At 44.3% G+C, this 24748-nt stretch overlaps 1 protein-coding gene across 10 annotated transcripts in view; it reads left to right on the forward strand.

Annotated features, from left to right (window-relative positions):
* Window positions 1-24748, forward strand: part of LOC139259802 (bromodomain adjacent to zinc finger domain protein 2B-like) — a 441395-nt gene that overhangs the window by 57969 nt on the left and 358678 nt on the right. Inside the window, exon 3 of one of the 10 annotated variants that reach the window (XM_070875573.1) lies at window positions 7017-7257. The exons of the other annotated variants lie outside the window; for them this stretch is intronic. The gene's annotated coding sequence lies outside the window, so the exon portion shown is untranslated. The remainder of the gene's footprint in view (window positions 1-7016; window positions 7258-24748) is intronic. 10 annotated transcript variants of the gene reach the window in all.

Below are 24748 nucleotides of genomic sequence, written 5' to 3' on the forward strand. Positions count from 1 at the left end.
AGAATGATTGGGGATCTCAGAAACATATAAAATTCTGACGGGTTTGGACAGGTTAGAGGCAAGAAGAATGTTCCCGTTGCTGGGGAGTTCCAGAGCCAGGGGTCACAGTCTAAGAATAAGGAGTAAGCCATTTAGGACTGAGATGAGGAGAAACTTCTTCACTCAGAGAGTGGTTAACCTGTGAAATTCTCTACCGCAGAAAGTTGCTGAGGCCAGTTTGTTAGATATATTCAAGAGGGAGTTAGATATGGCCCTTACGGCCAAAGGGATCAAGGGGTATGGAGAGAAAGCAGGAAAGGGGTACTGAGGTTGAATGATCAGCCATGATCTTATTGAATGACGGTGCAGGCTCGAAGGGCCGAATGGCCTAGTCCTGCACCTATTTTCTATGTTTCTGTTTCAGTGCTACTCCTCTTGACTCTCGCTCTGTTTCAGCTCCGATTCTTCCGCTTGCACTGTCTTCATACTGCTTGCTTCAAGGCTATTATAATTTGGCAATAATTTTAACAATAGAAAAACAGGAACAAGGTTTTTGCCAAATGAGATGCTGCCATTTTGTTTGTGACTAATTATGTTCTTGGATACATTAAATCAAAAGTACCTCTAATTTCCATATTGAAATGCACACAAATAGCTGGTACTGTATATATTTTAAGTATTACAAATATCATTAGATTGTTCACTTGTTTGGATGTTTGGTATGGAGAGCTTTTATAAAGCTTTCAGCAAAAAGCAATCTGAAACTGAGACAGCAACTGTAAAACTATAGTTAAATGTTGCTTTACTTTTAAAAGGATAAAACATTTCAATTTTTTGCCAGGTTTCTCCAATATTCTTCCATCCTGATCTGAAGGCATTGACTTGCTTGGGGCATGGATTCCATGGTCATTGGTTGCCATGTGACCATTATTCATGTGTGAACCTTGACACTGAGTGTTGGAGGCGTCCTAGTTGAACCTGATACTGTTGTTCCCACAGCTGCCACATCCGCTGAGAATCAGATAACTTGGTACCGATCCGAGCTAGATTTTGAGACTTCTGTGTGGCTCAGCTGCTCGCATGATAAAATTGTTGAGCTATTGAGTGAGCCAGTTTTAACAAGTTTAAACAGGTAACATTTGTCGTAGAAAACAGGGAGACAAGGAAGCAAGATAAGTTAGTTTTTAGCATTATATAAAATAATCATTTGAACAACTAAAGAGAAAGGAAAAACTTTGAAATCTGAAATAAAAATAATATTGGAATTGCAAAGCATATTGGTCAGCATCTGAAAGAGAAAGAAAAGTTAATCAATTTCAGCAGAAATGTTCGCATCTTTCTCAGATCCTGACTACCCCATGCATTTCCACTGTTTGTTTTTATTTCACATATCTAACAGTCAAGGTTTTTTGTTTTTTGGAAGATTCTGTTTTAAGTTTAATTTTGATATAAGTAAATACATTTTAAACTAGTACCTGGGTAAAATTCATGAATTTAGATGAAAATACATGTTTCCATTATTGAACTGACTGAAGCAGATTTATTAAATGCCCTCCACACTTGATGCAACTGACTTTTTTTCCATGTAGAAACGGTGCTTTTTTCCTTATTTTAATACTAAGAATGTCACAGTATCATTGTTATCCATTTTCATGCTCCCGATCCATAACCGTGTTCCATTTGTAATCATCTTGCCGTTGACATATTACAAGATAGTGAAGACCATTGGAAAAACTCAAATGAAGGATTCCCCCCCCCCCAAGTAACTAGTGGATCTCTTATGGCATTGTTCGTTGGAAGGTAGCGAATGCAATCTAGTGGTGACTGAATAGTAGGGCAGCGACCTGTACATTTGGGTTGGAAATGAAAAGTGCTAGTGCCAAGCCTAACTCAGTAGAGTGAGTTGTGGCGGGGTTGGAAGTTTGGGTAGGCAGGCCGTTGCAGCAAACTCTATTCTCCCACGATGTTGCATATAGTTCACAAATGATAAGGTGACAAACAAGTACTAGGTATACTGTATACAACAGGAGGACTGTGTGTAGATTCGGAAATGTTTCAGGGCAATAGCAGGGCAGTGCATCGTGGTGCTAGGCCTGGCTTTGAGGGAGACGGGGCGATGTGGGGAGAGCAGGAGCCTGGTTGGAGAGAGCAAATGAGTTGGATACACTGATAGCAGATCATTTTTGGGGTGTGGATATCCATTTAAACGACACACCAAAATTATTATTTTTATTAATTTTTAGATGGTTAAAATGTCAATTACATGTTACAGTATACCTGTTTAATAGAGGGTGGGATGCAGCATACTGTCATAGAAACTGCTCAAAAACATTTTGATACCGCGCAATTGAAAAATGATCAATCAGAAATGACAAATTAGACACTAAACACAAATTGTAGCTCTACTAAACTAGTCGCAAATGTCAGACCTGAGCCAATCACCTGCATGAAACTTCAGATGGATAGTCAAGACAGAATTTTTTTTTTTTTATTGGACAGATCTACAAAATAATAGATGGATGGATGGAATTGAACTAGAGACGATGGGGACAAAATTGCCCACCGCCCAAAACAAGTCGCACCTACCGCTCTTGGAACTGTTCCAGCCGCCCCAATGCATGAGGCAGCCAAACCGGAGAAATTCAGCATTGCATGCTGTTTTTTGGAGTGGGGTGGAAGTGGGGGCGGGGCAGAGTGGCCGTCATGAGCGGGATGGAAATGGGGGAGTGGGTGGGGGGGGGGGGGGCAGACTGACCAACGCTGCAAGGCATCAATCGCACTGGCGTGTCACAAGGTCCCTCCCCATCAGCCACTTTAGTGACAAACACTGAGCCACCAGGGAGGGTTTCGGCCGGACCAGTGGCCTGGCACCCAAGAGGGGGTGCCAGGCTGCCAGCCGAACCCATGGCCAAAAATAATTGTTGGCCTGACCTGACAGTCGGCCAACAAAATAAAATAACATGGTGTCGCCGGCAGGGCCATCTCCCTTTTAAGGGCGGCCATGCCGCCAATCCACAGAAAGGGTACCGACAGCAAAAGCTGTTGGGGGCAGCGACCAGCAGCGGTACCGCTCCCTTGAGGCAATTCCGGGAAAGGGGCAATTTCCCGCGGGGCAATTTCAGGAAGGGATTGCCGCCAGTCACCAAGGGGTGGGAAAACAGATGGGGCGGTCCTCTATACCGCTTCAAAATTGAGGAAGGGCAATTAAAAAAAAAAAATGGCAGCCCCTCTGCGGAGACTCAGCGGCCGTTCCACAGCGACCCGTGGCCGCTGCTTTCAGGTGGCCATGGGCCTTATAGAAAGGGGCAATTTTGGCCCCTTTAAAATTGTCTCTTGTAGGTGGGTTTATAAGATCATTTCTGATTTTATTACCAGCTCTGGAATGCATGCCTGTTCAAGACATTGATAACAACAACATCTTGAACCTGTATTATGCTTTAATGTAAAAAAAAGTAGCCCTAGTCATTTGAGAAGTGAGAAAACAAATCTCGAGCCAAAGAAGAGTTTTGTCAAAATTGTTGGTTTTAAGGAAGTTTTTGAAGGAGGAGTGAGAGGCGGAGACACTGAGCGATTGAAGGATGAAATTCCAGAGCCAAGGACCTAGGTAGCCAATGGCACTGCTTCCAATAGTGGGGCAAAGGGATTGAGGGCATGCACAAGAGGCCAGAGTGAAAGAAACAAAGTGATGGGGTAGGGATTGTAGGCCGGAAGGGAGTTACAAAGATAAGGGAGTAAAGACCAGGGAGCAATTTAAACGCAAGGATGGAAACTTTAATTTTGAGGTATTGGGTGGAACTGAGAGCCAATGCAGGTTAGCAAAGATGGCAGTAATGGGCTGGCATGACTTGGTATTGCAGCAGTTTTGAATGGCAGAAGCTTATGGAGACCAAGTCAGGATTGGGTTGGAGTAATAGTTTAAAGATGACAAAGGTATGGAATGAGGTTTCAATTGCAGATGGTCTGAGATGGGAGCAGAGGCAGGCTCTATCTCGGAAGTTGAGGTAGGTAGTCTTGTGATGGCAGGATAAAGGCTCAGAAGCTCAGCTTGGGTCAAATAGGACACTTGAGGTTGTGAATAATCTATGACTCGGCCCAAGGCAGTGGCTGGGGAGGAGGATGGAGTGTATGAGAGGGTCAGGGAGGGTGGTGGAGTCTCCAGAGGATCCATTCTTAGTCCGTTCCTCTTCCTCATCGACATGTAACTGTTCTGGACTTGTTACCTCTGCTGTACGTGATGCAAACTTGCACAGGCAATATTATAAAAGGCTGCCTATCCGACTTCCTTGTTGCTTCCTTGGGGATGGGTGGGATTAGATGCAAATTCAGACAAGGAAATAAAATATGAAACACATTTTAGGAAGGCATGTATAGGGAGTGGGAAGAGAGAAGGGATAAAAGAAAATCAAAGTTTAAAAAAAAATGTTATCAGCATGAAAACACTCCAGTTGAGTCATGATTTCTGCTAGGCAACTCCGGTGACATCACTGATCAGAAGTGTTGCAGCTTAGTTTCTTTGGAGACTGTGGTAATGTAACTTCTGACTGGCCTGTGAGCTTCTCTGGAGCGACCTGATCCTGGGATCTATGTTAGAGGCTGGAGACGCCAAGTTCTCTGCAACAGCACTTCAGTAGGTTGGAAATCATGCCCCTATTGTCTACTGTAGAGCCACTCCACAGATCTCAACCTTGGTGTCGCTGAATTGCTTGGCAGGGAGTTGATGGATTTCATGCCAACAAAAATGGTCATTTTTTGGGGCTAACTTTTTCTTGTATAAGAGTGGGCGGTGGCACTTACAACAAAACATCTTGCTAAATTTCCCTTCCCCTTCAACAAGAGCCCAAAGCTTTTTTTAAAAAAAAAAATTTCTTGCCTTGCTGTATTTTCTGTCACCGTTGATATTCTGTGAAAGTGCTGACCTTATTATGAAGAGCATATTTTCCTGGGGTTTTGTAATGCACATCAGTGCCATAGTCTTTATTGATGATGCATCTAACCAATCGATCATTTTTTAATCACAAGAAACATTAATATTAATAGGAGCCAGTTTTCTTCATGTTTCCAAAGTGGTGCATAAGAAACAGACTTTTCTCCTTTCAAGTGCAAAGTTACATTTGGGGAACAGATTAAATGTTTTGCTATATTTTCTAACGTGTAATTTTCTCCTTAACTGGTAAAAATTTGAATTCTGATACCTGTACGAGTACTTTAACATTGTGTTGAGGCGTTAATTGCTGCTTGCTTGCTGCTTTTTAAATTAACCACTAAATACAATACGGGAGCAGTAAAAACTGAAGCTTGATAACATTATATGATTGGTATTACGCACTTAACCTCCCCGAGCTTTCTCACCTCTGACTTCTCTACCCTCCTGTCCTCACTCAACCTTGTTCTTCACCTGAACTCTAGTACCCACATCCCTAGCCTCTCCCTCAACCGTGCCATCTTTTGTGGCCTCTCTGCATCTGAGGTCTTGATCACCAATAAAGCTGTTTAACCACTTCCTCATCTCTAACACTCACGTGCCCCACATCCCTTCAACCTTACTACTATTTTCCCCATCCCCCATTCACCAATTTAAAAAAAAACTTGTCCTTCAACTCCCTCAAAAATTCTTTGCACAATTCCCAACTCCCTTTCCTTTGCTTCTTCAGCTGTCAACTAAACTGATGATGATCTGCTCAGTTCTTTCCTCCACTTTCTAAAATCTTGTTTCCATCCAATATCTATCTGTCTACTACTTCTGTCATACACCAGTGCAGTTCCCATGTTTGCTGCCGAGAGCCGCAAATTCAAGTGTAATTGGTGCATTGACTAGCTCAGTCATTCATTGTCAGATCTGGCCTGACCATAATAAGGTCTGATGCATCTCACTTTCTTCAGTTTCTAATTCCAGGGTTATTTTGGAGGGCAAGGCCAATTGTGGTAACATTTTCTCCATATTGGACTGCCGCCTCGAATTCCTTAAGCGCTCTTAACTTTCCGTGTGTTTTTCAATCTTTCATCTGCTTTCCCCGCCCTCCTTATTCCACGCCCCCCGCCCTCCTTATTCCACCCCCCCGCCCTCCTTATTCCACCCCCCGCCCTCCTTATTCCACCCACCCCCCGCCCTCCTTATTCCACCCACCCCCCGCCCTCCTTATTCCACCCACCCCCCGCCCTCCTTATTCCACCCACCCCCCACCCTCCTTATTCAAATCCACGCCCCCCGCCCTCCTTATTCCCCCAGCCTCCTCGCTTTCCCCCCCCCCCCGGCCCCCTCTCTTTCCCCTTTTCCTCTCTCTCTCTCTCTCTCTCTCTCTCTCTCTCTCTCTCTCTCTCTCTCTCTCTCTCTCTCTCTCTCTCTCTCTCTCTCTCTTCCCCCCGCCCCGCTCTCCCTTTCCCCACCGCCATCCCTCTTCTTCCTCCCTTTTCCCCCCTCCCCTTTTTCACCCCACCCCCTCCCCTTTTTCCCCCTCCTGTTCATCGCTCCTCCCCACCTCCCACATGTGTATGCTCTATTGCTTTTGCTGTGTGGTCTTCCCCATGTGTACCCTTGCTCCCCGAACCATGTGCACTTGCATTCTCTCCCTCCGTGCGTGCTCACTTACCTGTAAACACTGGTTGGTATGTTTGTGGAATATTCAGAATAGGGTTTGCAAGTGTTTAAATTATGTTCTATATTTATGTTAACCTCATGCTGTTCATGTCTGGCAGTTTACGTAATATAATTAAAATATATTTATAAAATAACAAAAGAATATGATACGGAATATCAGGGATCAATGCATTAAATTAGTTCAATTAAACTCATTATAGAAAATCCATTCATGACATTTTTAACCAACCACTAGATGATCTCACGAGTGGCCATGAGATTTGTATTGGCAGTGGGAAGAGAGGAAGATGTATCTTGGAATTAAGAATGAGAACTATGGCCCAATGATTGGACGTTGATCAAAATAATAAACACTAGGATAGGGTGTGCAAACAAAATTTAATTGTTTTTATATAATTTTAAGAAAAGTGCATTAATCTCTGCCTCCTGCTTTCTTACACAGGAAGCTGGAAGCTGAGTTGCAGTTGGCTGGTGTGAGGCTGGTGTGGAGCTGGGAGCAAACCAGACGGCCAGTGCCTGGGAATGAGATGTTGGGCTTAGAACTGGGTGGTTGGTGAGAGGAGGCTGGAGCTGCTGGACAAAACCTCTGATTCATTCTGCTGCTAACCAGAGTCCCAAGGTTTAGGATTTGACTCGGGCCAAATCTTCAACTTGGTTATATCTGAAGTTACAGCTTTTAAATGGTTGGTAATTTCAACTTAAATTTTCAGTTTTTGATATTGAACTTGAACAGCTGTTTCTGTGTTTGTTATAGATGTTATCTCTGATTTGATTAGTTGCTGCTAAGCACATGCCTGCTACCAAGGAGCAATAAGAGAGTACCTGCAATCATTCAGCTGTCTGAAATGGGAAGGAGAGGTTATCTTTATAATTCTATGGGTGTAGATTTTCCTGTAAAATATCGATATTAAAAATATAGATAAATGATGGGAAATGTTGTAGTCCATTATTAAAGATGCAGTAGCAGGACATTTGGCAAAACACAATTCAGTCAGGCAGAGTCAGCATGGATTTATGAAAGGGAAGTCATGTTTGACAAATTTGCTGGAATTCTTTGAGGATGTAACGAACAGGGTGGATAAAGGGGAGCCAATGGATGTGGTGTATTTGGACTTCCAGAAGGCACTTGACAAGGTGCCACATAAAAGGTTACTGCACAAGATAAAAGTTCACGGGGTTGGGGGTAATATATTAGTATGGATAGAGGATTGGCTAACTAACAGAAAACAGAGAGTTTGGATAAATGGTTCATTCTCGGGTTGGCAATCAGTAACTAGTGGGGTGCCGCAGAGATCAATGCTGGGACCCCAACGATTTACACTCGGTCCCTTCTTCCAAGTCATTAATATAGCTTGTAACTTAGCCAAGTTTGCTGACGATACAAAGATGGGAGAAAAAGCAATGTGTGAGGAGGACACACAAAATTTGCAAAAGGACATAGACAGGCTAAGTGAGTGAGCAAAAATTTGGCAGATGGAGTATAATGTTGGAAAGTGTGAGGTTATGCACTTTGGCAGAAAAAAATCAAAGAGCAAGTTATTATTTAAATAGAGAAAAATTGCAAAGTACAGTGGGACCTGGGGGTACTTGTACATGAAACACAAAAGGTTAGTATGCAGGTACAGCAAGTGATCAGGAAGACCAATGGAATCTTCGCCTTTACTGCAAAGGGGATGGAGTACAAGAACATAAGAACTAGGAGTAGGAGTAGGTCATACAGCCCCTCGAGCCCGCTCCGCCATTTAATCATATCATGGCTGATCTGATCATGAAGCTGGGTCCACTTCTCTGCCCGCTCCCTATAACCCCTTAATCCCTTTGTATAAAAGCAAGGAAGTCTTGCTACAATTATACAGGGTATTGGTGAGGCCACACCTGGAATACTGTGTACAGTTTTGGTTTCCATATTTATGAAAGGATATACTTGCTTTGGAGGCAGTTCAGAGAAGGTTCACTAGGTTGATTCCAGGGATGAGGGGGTTGACTTATCGGAAAGCTCGATTAGGTTGGGCCCTGTACTCATTGGAATTCAGAAGAATGGGCCCAAGTTTCCACATAATTTGCGCCTGATTTTTAGGAGCAACTGGTGGAGAACGGACTTTCTTAGAAATCGCAATTCTCCACTTTTTTTTTTCTGCAGTTCTAGTCAGATAGAACAGTTCTACTTGGGAACAGAATTTTTTCTTCAAAAGGGGGCGTGTCCGGCCACTGACGCCTGATTTGAAAGTTTCCACAGTGAAAACGTACTCCAAACTAAAGTAGAATGGAGCCAGTGAAGATTTTTGTAGAACTGAAAAAACCTGTTCTATACATAAAAAAATCAGGCGCAGGTTACAAATCAGGCGTCCAGAACGAGGTGGGGGGGGGGGTGGGGGGAAGGGAACTCATTAAATTCTACAATAAATCCTTATTTATACTTATACAAATATTATACAAATAAATCACAACCTGAATAAACATTTATAAGCAAAGAAAAGATTAAATAAACCATCTTCCTACCTGTGTGAAAGTGCTTCAGCCAGGAAGAATGGTGCAGCAAGCCTCACAAAACGAGGGAGCCGACCGGGGGGCGGGGGGGTGGGGGGGGGGAGGAGAAGGGAGCCGTCCGAACGCGGTGGGGTGGGGGGGCGGGGGGGGGCCTACCGAACGCGGGGGGAGGGAGGGAGCCGACGAATGCGGGGGGGGGGGGGGGGGAAGAGAGAGGGAGGGATGGGGAGAGAGAGGGAGGGATGGGGAGCCGACCGAACCGGGGGGGGGGGGAGAGGGGAAAGAGAGAGGGAGGGAGCCGACCGGGGGGGGGGGGGGTGGAGGGGAGCTGAACGCGTGCGGCGGGGGGGGGGGGAGGAGGGCAGGAGCCGACCGAATGCGGGGGGGGGGGGGGTGGGCGGGGGAAGAGAGGGAGGAGCCGACCGAATGCGGGGGGGGGGGGAGGTGAAGGGGGAGAGAGAGGGAGGGATGGGGAGCCGACCGAACGGGGGGGGAAAAGAGAGAAGGGAGGGAGCCGACCGAACACGGGGGGAGGGAGGGAGGGAGCCGACCGAACGCGGGGGGTGGGGAGGAGAGGGGGAGAGGGAGGGAGCCGACCGAACGCGGGGTGGGGGGGGGTAGCCTACCGAACGCGGAGGGGGGGGCGAAGGGAGAGGAGAAGAAGGGAGGGAGAGAGCCGACCGAACGTGGGGGGGGCGGGGGGAGAGGGAGGGAGCCGACCGAACGTTGGGGGGGGAAGGAGGGAGCCGTTCCAGACGGTTGGCGGGAAAGAGAGAAGGCTGCAGGAAGCCTCAGAAATTGAGGAGCCATTTCCCGACGGCAAAAGGGGGAGGTCATCGGGAAACGGCTGCCTCAACTTTCTGAGGCTCCCTGCACTCTTCTCACTGATACAAGAAGCCTCTGTGCTGATGGCAATGTACTTTTATTAAAAAATGTTCAAAAACTAAACAGCTACAAAGAACTATAAAAATGGGCGAGTGCCAATGTTTTTTTCACACTGAGCATGCGCGAACGCTCCACCGCGCACGTGTAGCGTTGCCGACAGGAAAAAAACTAATTTAAATAGTACCCGCCCCCTCCCACTTACAAAATCGGCGCGAGTGTAGGCTCTGCCCCCCTGGGCGCCGCACCAAGCAGACAAGGAGCTGCAGACCGCTCCAAAATCGCTCGGTTTTTTTCCGGCGCTGTTTTAGGCGCGAAAAACGGGCGCCCAGCTCGGAGGGGCGCCCGTTTTTTATCATGTGGAAACTTGGGCCCAATGAGAGGTGATCTTATCGAAACGTATAAGATTATGAGAGGGCTTGACAAGGTGGATGCAGAGAGGATGTTTTCACTGATAGGGGAGACTAGAACTAGGGGGCATAATCTTAGAATAAGGGGCCGCCCATTTAAAACTGAGATGAGGAGGAATTTCTTCTGAGGGTTGTAAATCTGTGGAATTCGTTGCCTCAGAGAATTGTGGAAGCTGGGTCATTGAGTAGATTTAAGACAGAGATACAGTTTCTTAACCGATAAAAGAATAAGGGGTTATGGGGAGCGGGCAGGGAAGTGGACCTGAGTTCATGATCGGATCAGTCATGATCGTATTAAATGGCGGAGCAAGCTCAAAAGGGCCATATGGCCTACTCCTGCTCCTATTTCTTATGTTCTTATGAAAACATATACCCATATAATTATAAGTGATGATTACATTATGATGGCATATGAGATCTAGTTTTTGTTGGGCTTGTATTGTCGATAGATAGTTTGAGAAACAATCCATTGCATTTATAGAGACTGTACTTAGAAGAAAAAAATCAAAGTTTGGGATGTCGGCTTATGTGTTTCAGTACGATATTTTAGCAATCCATCTTTGGTTATCTGTTAATATATATTTATGTGTAGAACAACATACACTTTTAACTTTATGTATAAATTACTGGTGCGCCATGACAGTGCGCATGCTTTGAAAAAAAATTGTACACTTGTGCTGGAATACTCCATAGAAGTCAGACTTGGTCCTTTTGATGTCTACGGTAACTTGATTGCATTTTTATTTTTGTATACTGATTTTTATATGACGCATTTAATCTGGATGACACACCAAGTTTAGTTACATAGGTAGTACCGAGAATGTATTTTTGCTGCTTGACCCTTTTAATTGGTTTGACTTCCAGGGCCAGCTGAAACTTTAATCCACCAAACAAAATTATACTTTAAATTTTTGTTCCTGGATGATGATTCTTACTGGAATCAGTGAAACATATTCCTCATTGCTAAGTCAGGAAGCGGCGTTGACATTGGGAATGGTGGATGAATTTCTGTTTAGTATATAAATGTAACAAAATTAGCAAATGCCTTAAAGAAGCAGCCTTGATTTTGGGATCTCCTCTTAAAGATTAAATTATTGATTAATTTGAACACCAGTTTGATCTCTTTTCTGGAAAGCTTTCCCAACATCTAAATAGTTCAGTGACTATTCATCCAGGTATGTGGCAGGAAGCATAGCACAGAGAAAACCATAGAATAGAGTGCAGTCTTTAGTGCCCAAAGATGCAGTCTGGACTTGGGCCTTGAGTGGGGAAAATAGGCCCGGAATTTTCGGTCCTGATGATGACGAATTGGCAGCATTCACCGTCATTTCGCCTTTGAAATTGACCGCAACTTCAGCATTTAGCGCATGCACAGCCTAATGCGGAAAACCAAAGTTGAGGTCTGTCATTCACTGCTCCTCCAGAGGCTGCTCTTTGGCACGACCCCCACTCCCCCACCAACAGAGCCCACAATCAGTATAATGTGAAATCGTGGAAAATGTCAAACTTTGGCTCTTCCCCAATAATTACACTGTTAAATACTCCATTAAAAGTTAGACTCTTTAGAATTAGGTGGAACTGGGGTTTTAACTGCTTATTAACTGCTAAACAAAGGTTATAACCCTGAAAAACTAATTTTAATTTTGTGGAGTGTCAAATTTATCCATTTTAATAAAAAATTAAAATTAAGAAACTTTTTTTTAAAAGTAAAAACATTTTTTTTAAGTTTATTCATGTGAGAACCGCAATCTCTGTTTTTCTTTAACATTTTTAAAAAGTTGGAATTAAAGGAGCTTACCCACTTCCTGGTTCGCTGTCTGTGAAAATTCTGTATTTTGATTGGCTGCTTAGACAGCTTGTTGACATCATAGCAGCTCATCGCTCGGAATCCCCATTAACTTCCGTTGATTTCAATTACGTGTCAGAAAACTCGAATTTCTCGCCACAGAGATCGCGAGATTTTTGTGCGAAGCTTATTTCGGGGCCTGCGGCGATGACGATTAATCTTCACTGACTGCAAATTATGGGCCATGAAATTTAAAATCACAGAGCTTGCAGGTTCAGTGCCTGATGTTTCTGCTGATTTGCTGCCAAAAGATTTAAAAGTACAAATCTGTGTGAAATTGGGACCACACTGCAAATGAAAGGAGACACACAGCCACCATCATGACAACCAAAGTCACCTCTCCCTAAATGTACTCTCCTTCACTCCTCAACCCCATCACTCATTTGTGGAGCTGAACGATATCTTCCTGATTTCACATGCTGGCCAAGCAGATCCAGCCAACTGTTCACTGAGGCTGCTGCAGTCTTGGGCTGTTTCTTTCATTTTCCACTTCTGAAAACTGTTGCAATCCCTCCCGCCCCTTTCAGCTTTACTTTAAAGACACAGTGCCCACAACAAAGGATTACCAAGTGCTGACTGAAACTTCCCAAGGCATAGAAACGACAGCCCCCTAGTTATAAAGTGGGGGACTGTGGGGATATGATAGGACAGTACTATGTAACTGGAGCAGTGCTTCTCACAGAGACCAGACCACCCTGAAACTTAACGTGTCAGCCTCCCAAACAATGATGTTGTATCTAAATAACGTGAAAGCCAAGGGGAAGGAGGTGGAGACCTTGAGGAAATCCGATCTGTTAACTGAATGGAGACCGGTAGGTGACAGCAGAAATAGATGATCTCAATACCGAGAACATTGCAACAACAACTGCAGCGTCATCCGTGGCTCAGTGGAAACACTCTCCCCTCAAAGTCAAAAAGTTGTGGGTTCAAGTCCCACTCCAGGGACTTAATCACATAATCTCGGCTGACACTCATTTCTTTCCTTCCTTCTTTCTTTCCTGCTTCCCTCAGAGATAAAAGGCTCTTTAAGAATGTGAGTACTTAACTTGCAAGCAAAAAAATCTCATGACCTAAGTAGGAATTAAGGGGAAAAATTGTGCTTCCAAGCAAAAATAAATTTTCATTTTTGCAAATATCTCCTTTGAACTATCATCGAGGCACAGGACATCCATAGGCTATCATGTACAGATTGCTGTACTGAGCCAAGTCAAGTTTCTGACTGGAGTAATCACTGATCTTTTTGACATACCTGCGACTGCTGACACTTCCACAAGACAAACATTAGGGACTGTAGCGTATAAAGGAGGTCCCTCCACCCCATCCCAACCTTTGACAAACTCAGGCAAAAATCATGACACTCCTGCTCGGTGTACAGCAATAGGAGATCCACAACAAAAAATATTTAGACACACACTGCCACACCTGATGCAATAACTCCCCATCCCAGCCCCATAACACCATATCAGGGCAACATGGACCATCTTGTCATGGGTCCCCTAATCTCCTGAGTAGGAATGACCTAACCGTCATTTGTGGAACTGTATATGACCTCCATTGCAAATACCTGAATTTATGGTGGAGCCTATTTTATAGTATTTACTCGATTCCAAACCATGCCCTGAGAAAGCATCTTAACTTAAATAAATAAAATTATCTGTACAAAATTTGCTATTGTGCTTAGCAGCTCCTCTCAGCCCCATCTCAGTATATTTTAATGACACTTGTATATGCTACACCCTGAATTAGCTATTGTATCAGTACTGATAGAAATGTGAAACAACTGAAAGACTTGTTAACTCATTGAAATGCACTGCAATTAGAAAATTTAAGTTCTGTATTTTAGCAGTTCCAAATATTGGCAAAATATTTGATATTTTCTCAGTTTACAAATTAATTTTTAGTAAGATACTTGCAAATTCAGTTACCATCATTATTTATTCACAGTAATTGTTCATTAAAATTCACCACGAAGTTCAGACTAATACTTGCTAAGTGCTTGTCACAGATGTACAAAACCTGTTGAAGTTGGCCAAGCTGAGAGCTGATTTTTCACATCTTTTTAAATTGACATCAAACTCTAAACTAGCACATTGACTCAATTAATGTGTCCTTTAAAAAATAATAATTTGTATTTGTTTTTAGGCTATGAAATGCTTAAGTTTTCTCTCCAACCAGCTGTCACTGAGCAATGAACCTTCAATGAGCTGGTCTTTTTTTAAAGTTTTCAGCTTTTGAACCGTGATGCTGAAATAGCGACTCGTATTACAATAACAAAACTTCTCACATGTCAGAAGTTTTTTTTTTACTGTAATATAACCGCAACCTACAAAATAAGGTCTTCAATTAAATTTTTAATTAAAAACTGTAAGGTTGACTTAGATGCTACTTGTAACGAACTGATTTCCAAGCTTGGCATGCTGTCGAGAAAATCTTTGTACATTCAGCTCCACACATTTACAGAGGTGATGTCAAGGTGAAAGCAGATTTGCAGAATGGTTGGAAGTCATTGATATTCTGACTCTGAGGCTACAAATGGCTCTGTGGCAGATGGAGTCTTTGTCAAGAAAGAAAAATGGCAGCTTTGTAGCATCAGAGCTGTTTCTGCTATCAACTCGGCTCACAGGCTGTGACTTTCTAGTGTTCAGCAACCTTTGGTTTCCTCTGATCAATTGTTCTCATTTTATTGCTAAGTAAGAGATGTGAAAAGTCTTCCGAATTGCAGAAATTCACTATCGTAACAAAGATTGTTTTTTCCTTTTGAGAAACTGTTCTGAAATTTATAGGGTAAATGGAATGAAGTAAGAAAAATGTGTTTCAGATGTTTTAGTTTGCGTGTTAATATTTTTCTCACTAATTCACACTGATTTGGCATCGGTTAGTGGCAGTATTAACAAATATTTGCTGTGATACAGGCAACGATGTGAATTAAATTTAGTCTTGGTTAGATTCTTTTCATCTGTGTTTCTGTCTCTATTATCAAAGTAGAAATAAGAACAGCAGTTGTAGAATAACTTTCATTATCTAGGAACCCTGTGTGTATAACTATATGAGCAGTATAAAGAAATATGAAAATTGATCTGTTTCCAAAAAGTACATATTCAGCATAGTGGTTTTCCTCTTTGGTGGGTCAAGACCAGAGCATTAAAATGTGTGTGTATATATGCAAGTATATGTATCATCTTTAAGCTCCAAATCTTTTGATTCTTCCATACCTTGTTTAAAGATTTATAATATGAACTGTCATTTATCCTATTTGAAATTGGTAGAAATGTGAAATTAACATCAAATTCCATGGTGTGTATGATGCCTAAGTTTGTAATTGCAACTTCAAATTTTGTAATGGCTTTTAGCAAATGTTTTATTGTTTTATTTTACAAAGTTCATCTTTGTGCTCTGAGGGTGGGGTGGTGGTAGCAGGACCTCTGTCCGGAGTCAGAGGTGGAGAAGATTAGGATTGTGCTCAGTGGGTAGTATGGGAGGCATTTAGTTGAATTTCTCATAAGTGAGGGCCTTTGTAGTCAAGAGTTTTGTTAGGTGAAGTGGTGTTGGTTACTTGGAAGAGGCACTGATTTGTGCTTAGTGGCGTCGTAGTGATGTGGAGGTACGGTGAGAGATCGTGGCGGAGGTGCGGTGAGAGATCGTGGTGGAGATGCAGCGAATGCTTTTGTGGCGGAGGAGCGGCAAATGTTTGTGGCGAAGGAGCGACGAAAGATCATGGCGGTGGCGCAGCAAATGAAGGCACGGTGACCAGAAGAGTCCAAGGACAGCACGGGCCAGCCCACACTGCGATATAGAAAATAGGTGCAGGAGCAGGTCATTCGGCCTTTCGAGCCTGCACCACCATTCAATATGATCATGGCTGATCATGCAACTTCAGTACCCCATTCCCGCCTTCTCTCCATACCCCCTGATCCCTTTAGCTGTAAGGGCCACATCTTACTCCCTCTTGAATAAATCCAACGAACTGGACTCAACAACTTTCTGTGGTTCAGAATTCCATAGGTTCACAACTCTCTGGGTGAAAAAGTTTCTCCTCATCTCGGTCCCAGATGGCTTACCCCTTATCCTTAGACTGTGACCCCCGGTTCTGGACTTCCTCAACATCGGGAACATTCTTCCTGCATTTAACCTGCCCAATCCCGTCAGAATTTTATATGATTCTATGAGATCCCCTCTCATTCTTCTGAATTCCAGTGAGTATAAGCCTAGCCGATCCAGTCTTTCTTCACATGTCAGTCCAGCCATCCCGGGAGTTAGTCTAGTGAACCTTCGCTGCACTCCCTCAATAGCAAGCATGTCCTTCCTCAGATTAGGAGACCAAAACTGCACACAATACTCAAGGTGTTGCCTCACCAAGGTCCTGTACAACTGAAGTAAGACCCCCCTGCTCCTATATTCAAATCCTCTCGCTATGAAGGCCAGCATGCCATTTGCTTTCTTTACTGCCTACCTCAGTGACTGATGAACCATGACACCCAGGTCTCGTTGCAACCCCCCTTTTACTAATCTGTCACCATTCAGATAATCTACCTTCCTGTTTTTGCCACCAAAGTGGATAACCTCACATTTATCCACATTATACTGCATCTGCCATGCATTTGCCCATTCACCTAACCTGTCCAAGTCCTCCTGCAGCCTCTTGGCATTCTCCTCACAGCTCACACTGCCACCCAGCTTAGTGTCATCTGCAAACTTGGAGATATAACATTCAATTCCTTAGTCCAAATCATTAATGTATATTGTAAATAGCTGGGGTCCCAGCACTGAGCCCTGCGGCACCCCACTGGTCACTGCCTGCAATTCTGAAAAGGACCCGTTTATTCTCACTCTTTGCTTCCTGTCTGCCAACCAGTTCTCTATCCATGTCAATACATTACCCCCAATACCATGTGCTTTAATTTAGCACATTAATCTCTTGTGTGGGACCCTGTCAAAAGCCTTTTGAAAGTCCAAATACACCACATCTTCTGGTTCTCCCTTATCGACTCTACTAGTTACACCCTCAAAAAACTCTAGAAGATTTGTCAAGCATGATTTCTCGTTCATAAATCCATGCTGACTTGGACCGATCCTGTCACTGCTTTCCAAATGCGCTGCTATTGCATCTTTAATAATTGATTCCAGCATTTTCCCCACCACTGATATCAGGCTAACCTGTCTATAATTCCCTGTTTTCTCTCTCTCTCGTTTTTTAAAAAGTGCGGTTACATTAACTACCATCCAATCCATAGGTACTGATCCAGAGTCCATGGAATTTTGGAAAATGACCACCAATGCATCTACGATTTCTAGGGCCACTTCCTTTAGTACTCTGGGATGCAGACTATCATGCCCTGGGGATTTATTGGCCTTCAGTCCCATCAATTTCCCTAACACAATTTCCTGGCTAATGAGGATTTCCCTCAGTTCCTCCTCGCTAGACCCTTGGTCCCCTTGTATTTTCGGGAGGTTATTCGTGTCTTCCTTAGTGAAGAACCAAAGTATTTGTTCAATTGGTCTGCCATTTCCTTGTTCCCCATTATGAATTCACCTGATTCTGACTGCAAGGGACCTACGTTACTCTTCACTAATCTTTTTCTCTTCACATATCTATAGAAGCTTTTGCGGTCAGATTTATATTCCCTGCGAGCTTACTCTCATACTCTTCCCTCTTCTAATTAAACCCTTAGTCCTCCTCTGCTGAATTCTAAATTTCTCCCAGTCCTCGGGTTTGTTGCTTTTTCTGGCCAATTTATATGCCTCTTCCTTGGATTTAACACTATCCCTAATTTCCCTTGTTAGCCACGGTTGAACCACCTTTCCTGTTTTATTTTTATGCCAGACAGGGATGTGCAATAGTTGTAATTCATCCATGTGATCTTTAAATGTCTGCCATTGCTTATTCACCGTCAACCCTTTAATTATCATTCGCCAGTCTATCCTAGCCAAATCACGCCTCATACCATCAAAGTTTCCTTTCTTTTTCACGACCCTAAGCTCTTAATTAACTGTGTCGCTCTCCGTCTTAATGAAGAATTCTACCATATTATAGTCACTCTTCCCCAAGGGGCCACGCACGACCAGAGTGCTAATTAATCCTCTCTTGTTACACAAGACCAAGTCAAGGATGGCCTGCTCTCTAGTTGGCTCCTCGACATATTGGTCTAGAAAACCATCCCTTACACACTCCAGGAAATCCTCCTCCACAGTATTGCTACCAGCTTGGTTAGCCCAATCAATATGTAGATTAAAGTCACCCATGATAATTGTTGTACCCTTATTGGACGCGTCCTTAATTTCCTGTTTGATGCCATCCCCGACCTCCCTACTACTGTTTGGTGGTCTGTACACAACTCCCACTAACATTTTCTGCCCATTGGTTTTTCGCAGCTCTACCCGTTTAGATTCCACATCATCCAAGCTAATGTCCTTCCTTACTATTGCGTTAACCTCCTCTTTTTAACCATTAACACTTCCCCACCTCCTTTTCCTTCCTGTCTATCCTTCCTGAATATTGAATACCCCTGGATGTTGAGTTCCCAGCCTTGGTTACCCTGGAGCCATGTCTCTAATCCAATTACATCATACCCGTTAACAGCTATCTGCGCAGTTAATTCGTCTACCTTATTACAAATGCTCCTCGCATTGATACTCAGAGTCTTCAGGCTTGTCTTTTTAACACTCTTTGTCCTTTTAAAATTATGTTGTAATGTGGCCCTTTTTGATTTTTGCCCTTGATTTCTCTGCTCTCCGCTCTTGTTTTTCTCCTTCCTACCTTTTGCTTCTGCCCCCTTTTTACTTCCCTCTGCCTCCCTGCATAGGTTCCCGTCCCCCTGCCATATTAATTTAACCTCTCTCCCACAGCACTAGCAAACACTCCGCCTAGGACATAGATTCCGGTCCTGCCCAGGTGCAGATTGTCCGATTTGTACTGGTCCCACCTCCCCCAGAACCGGTTCGAAAACCACAGAAATTTGAATCCCTCCCCCTTGCGCCATTCCTCAAGCCACGTATTCATCTGAACTATCCTGCAATTCCTACTCTGACTAGCACGTGGCACTGGTAGCAATCCTGAGATTGCTACCTTTTGAGGTCCTACTTTTTAATATAACTCCTAGCTCCCTAAAATCAGCTTGTAGGACCTCATCCTGTTTTTTTACCTATATCGTAGGTACCTATATGCACCATGGCAACTGGCTGTTTCCCCTCCCCCTCCAGAATACGCTGCAGCCGCTCCGAGACATCCTTGACCCTTGCACCAGGGAGGCAACATACCATCCTGGAGTCTTGGTTTGCGGCCGCAAAAGTGCCTATATGTTCCCCTTACAATAGAATCCCCTCTGACTATAGCTCTCCCACTCTTTTTCCTGCCCTTCTGTGCAGCAGAGCTGCCCATGGTGCCATGAACGTTGCTGTTGCTGCCTTCCCCTGATGAGTCATCTTCCCCCAACAGTACCCAAAACGGTCTAGCTGTTTTGGAGGGAGATGACCGCAGGGGACCCCCCTGCACTACCATCCTTCCACTGCTGTGCCTGATGGTCACCTGTTCCCTATCTGCCTGAGTAACCTTTACCTGCGGTGTGACCAACTCACTAAAGGTGCTATTCATGACATCCTCAGCATCACGGATGCTCCGGAGTGAGTCCATGCGCAGCTCCAGTGCCGCAATGCGGTCTGTCAGGAGCTGCATCTGGACACACTTCCTGCACACACTAGTCAGGGACACTGGTAGCGTCCCTGACTTCCCATATAGCACAGGAGGAGCATGACATGGGTCTGGGCGCTCCTGCCATGATTTAACCCTTAGATTAACTTAATTTGATAACAGTACCAAAGGTTTCCTACTGATGAGGATAAGAAAAAGATCAAATACTCACCAATCCACCAGCCAATCATTTACCCGCTTGGCTGTGATGTCACACTTTGATTTCTTTTTACTTCTTTGTTTACCTTCTTCCCCCTACACCTGCACCAGCTGGCTCCTCGAACTCCCGCTGGTCGCGCCCTTTTATGGGCCCCTCCAACTGCAGCTGGCTGCTCCTTTGTGTGCGCACTCGGTCCGTGCAGCAGAGCAGGTCTCCAGTTGTCCTGGTTCACCCTTGCCACTGGATAAATGCCTAGCTCTGTCAAGCCCATGTGGTGGCTGATGTGCAAAGGTCACCACACGTTAGAAATATTCACGCACAGGCATCTTGCACCCCTTCAATTGGACTTTAAGACTGGAATATCGGGTCCTTCATTGAAACATCTGTGAACTCATGTGGAAGCAAGTCATCCTCGTTCGAGGGACCGCCTATGAAGATGGTGATGAGTGATGTGAGGGTTCTAGTCTATTTATTGATTAGTGGAATTGCGGGCAGCGGTTGGTGTGCATTTTTCGTTTTGGTGCGTGGCCTGCATTTCTGCTCCGTTGGGGTGGTTGATGGAGGGATTTCTACATTGGTGGGGGTGAGGTGATTTCTGCTCATGTATGGGAGGTGGGTGGATTGGCCCTGATTTCATGTCAGTGAAGATAGTGGCATGATTTCAAGTTAGTGGGGGTAGGTGCAATTTGGGGGCAGGGTGTGGTGCCTTGTGTTTTTGCTCAGTGGGGTAGGGAATTGTCGTCTGGGATTGAGGTGCCTGCACTCGTTGCTCAGTGGGTGTGGGTGAAGAATTACAGATGATTTTTCAGTCACTTTACTACTCCAGGTCTTTCAGTTTCTTACCTGTGTTCGTAGAGCAGGCCAAACAGTTATTGCTCCAGTTTGTGTGCTTCATTTTTGAAGATTAGAAACATAGAAATTAGGTGCAGGAGCAGGCCATTCGGCCCTTCGAGCCTGCACTGCCATTCAATAAGATCATGGCTGACCATTCAATCTCAGTACTCCTTTCCTGCTTTCTCTCCCTACCCCTTGATCCCTTTAGCCGTATCGGCCATATCTAGCTCCTTTTGAATATATCTAACGAACTGGTCTCAACAACTCTCTGCAGTAGGGAATTCCACAGGTTAACCACTCTCTGAGTGAAGAAGTTTCTCCTCATCTCGGTCCTAAATGGCTTACCCCTGATTCTTAGACTGTGACCCCTGGTTCTGGAACTCCCCAGCAATGGGAACATTCTTCCTGCCTCTAACCTGTCCAATCCCATCAGAATTTTATATGTTTCTATGAGATCCCCTCTCTTAGTAGCTTCAGTGTGTCCTTGGGGTCACATTTTTCATCTCTGGCTGCCAGGGTATGGCGATGCCAGAATATCTGCTCAGTTTTGCGGAAAGGGTTGGTTCCAATCCGTACCATGTGAATGAAAGGATGGGGGTGGGCAATTGTTAAAGAACGCCGTTGGGGCTAAAGGCCGCGTCTGCTTAAATGGGTCGGGGGGGGGGGGGGAGGGGAAGGGGGTGGAAGGAATACCTGCACAGTAGAGGAAGGGGTCTCGGAGGAAATATCTACTCAGTTTAAGGCATTTTGAGCTGGAGGTGCAATATCTTAATGGAGGGGGAGAGTCTGTGTCTAAAGTTAATGTCTGCTCATTGTGGTGGGGAGGGCGTGGGAGTGGGCTGAAGCTGATCGCCATACCTGCTCCACGTAAGCGGGGAGGCGGAGTTCTCACTGGCCGGTGACGTGGTCACTGGAGGAAGGGGTGGTGGGGGTTGGGGCGGAGGGTGATGTGGGCAGATCATGATTCCTTCTCATTGAGGGAGATTTCTACTTTATCTTCATTGGTGTGAATGAGCGGGGTTGGCTGCAGACTTTCACTTTGCTATTGTCATTACTGGCAGTTTTTCAGGTGGCTGACGATCCTCCTGGCTTATTGCTTCTTCACTTCTATGCTGTCTCTATTTATTGGTGTGCACTTTGTGTATTTCCTGTTTTAGTGGCATGACTGAGAAGAGTTTTGGCATCATTCTGGTTTGCTGCTTTGGGCCACTGTTCTGTCATTCTTCGGCAAATGTGATTTTTATGACCGATATTTTTCTCTCAATTTAGCTTTTCAAATGTTTCTTATACCATCTATAAATGGGGCAACTTATCTGTACGATTGGCTGATAAAGTTTTTCCAGTTGACAGTGGCTTGACTGAATACGGCTTCCATACTTGTACAAGCAAATGGTTTCTTATCACTGTTATATTTTACAATTATTTTTTGCTTGGTTTAGTACATCTTGTGGGCCCAAGATTGTAATTTTTTTTCCCGGGAGCAAATGAATTAGGATTTCTGAGGTATAAACAGAAAATGCTGGAAATACTCAGCAGGTCAGGCAGCACCTGTGGAGAGAAACAGAGTTAACGTTTCAGGTCGGTGATCTTTCGTCAGAACTGGAAAATGTTAGAGATGTAACAGGTTTTAAGCAAATACAGTGGCACGGAAAATGGGGCATGCGGGAGAGAAAAGAACAAAAGCGAAGGTCTGTGATGGGGTGGAAGGCAAGAATTTCCAGCATTTTCTGTTACTATTTCAGATTTCCAACATATGCAGTATTTTGCCTTTATTAGAATTTTGTATTATTGCAGGGTGACTTGGACAAATTAGGGCAAATGCATGGCAGATGCAGTATAAAGTAGATAAATGTGAGGTTATCCACTTTGGTGGTAAAAACAGGAAGGCAGAATATTATCTGAATGGTGACAAATTAGGAAAAGGGGAGGTGCAACGAGACCTGGGCGTCATGGTACATCAGTCATTGAAAGTTGGCATGCAGGTACAGCAGGCGGTGAAGAAGGCAAATGGCATGTTGGCCTTCATAGCAAGAGGATTTGAGTATAGGAGCAGGAAGGTCTTGCTGCAGTTGTACAGGGCCTTGGTGAGGCCTCACCTTGAATATTGTGTTCAGTTTTGGTCTCCTAATCTGAGGAAGGGCATTCTCGCTATTGAGGGAATGCAGCGAAGGTTCACCAGACTGATTCCTGGGATGGCAGGACTGACATATGAAGAAAGACTGGATCGACTGGGCTTATATTCACTGGAATTTAGAAGAATGAGAGGGGATCTCATAGAAACATATAAAATTCTGACGGGATTGGACAGGTTAGCTGCAGGAAGAATGTTCCCGATGTTGGGGAAGTCCAGAACCAAGGGACACAGTCTAAGGATAAGGGGTAAGCCATTTAGGACCGAGATGAGGAGAAACTTCTTCACTCAGAGAATTGTGAACCTGTGGCATTCTCTACCACAGAAAGTTGTTGAGGCCAGTTCGTTAGATATATTTGTTGATTCCTGGATTCTTTTACCTCAATCTGGTTCAGCAAAATTACTGAAACGAATACCGTTTGTGCTTTAAGCAAAGCAAGCTTTTATTTAAAAAGCAAATCCCGATCGGGGACTTTATCAGACAGAAGGAATGCATGTCTGTTCGAACGCACTCACTTCCTACGGACAAAGTGACGTTACATTGTCAAGGCACGATGGTTATACATTTTCGGCAAAAGATAACAAGATAGGGCCAGAGTGACATCCCAGCTCAGCCCATCTCTTTTGATCCCTCCTTCCCTTTGTCCACTCATAAGCCGACCCAAGCATGGTCCGATTTTAAACAAAGACCTTCTGTCAATGTTTCAGGTTAATAACATGATTTAATAAGACCTTGAGGTTTTTCTGCAAGCTGTGGGTTTTGTTTCAATATGTGTTAGTGTTGTAACATTTCGCAGTCTCGAGTCTGAGATGTCATGGCTATTCCTCCATGAATTGTTTGTTAGCTTATATTTGTCCCTATACAATTCCCACGTTCTCAACTTCAATGTCTCTATACATTTTTAAACATTCACATATTCAACAGGGAGTTAGATGTGACCCTTACGGTTAAAGGGATCAAGGGGTATGTAGAGAAAGCAGGAATGGGGTACTGAAGTTACATGATCAGCCATGATCATATTGAATGGTGGTGCAGGCTCGAAGAGCCGAATGGCCTACTCCTGCACCTATTTTGTATGTTTCTGTGTTTCTAGTGTTGTATGAGATGTGTCGTGTAACATTAGGTGCTGACCCGTTGTAGTTAATTACTCGTGCTCATACATGAAGACAGCTACAGGTGCATTATCTTTGGAATCTTAAGACCACTCATCATTTTTATCATATAACTGATCAATTGCCTGGGCATTCAAGGCCAAGTGCAGCATTTAGGTCAAGCAAGGCTAGAGGATGAGAGATAACTGATTTGGAACAATAATGGGGTTGGAGGCAGATGGGCAAACATGGAAGGACAGGGAGGTGGGAGCCAGAGAGAATCAGGAGGCAGAAGGAGAGATGGGGCAGTGGTAAGGAAGGATGGAGAGAGAAAGAGGAGACAGGGGAAAGGATAGAGACAGAGCGGGAAGATGACCATGGGGAGGTCTGCTCCAAACAGCTAGGTGATGTTTGGTGGTGGGGAGATAAGGAGGCTGGTTTCTGATCACCGACATAATGCTCAGTGAGGGGTGGGGTGATTCCTTAAGGGCTTTGGGGTCTGATCACCTGAGTGGTTGATGTAGATGGAGGTTAGGGAGATGTGCTCAATGAGTGTGGGAGGGAATATTGTGGGTTACGATATACTGGAGTTGAAGGCAGAGTATTTGGCTCAGTGGGGAAGGAAGTGTGGATGGACCGAAATATTTT

Source organism: Pristiophorus japonicus, chromosome 3 (genome assembly GCF_044704955.1).
Source record: "Pristiophorus japonicus isolate sPriJap1 chromosome 3, sPriJap1.hap1, whole genome shotgun sequence".
Classification (NCBI taxonomy): Eukaryota; Metazoa; Chordata; class Chondrichthyes; family Pristiophoridae; genus Pristiophorus; species Pristiophorus japonicus.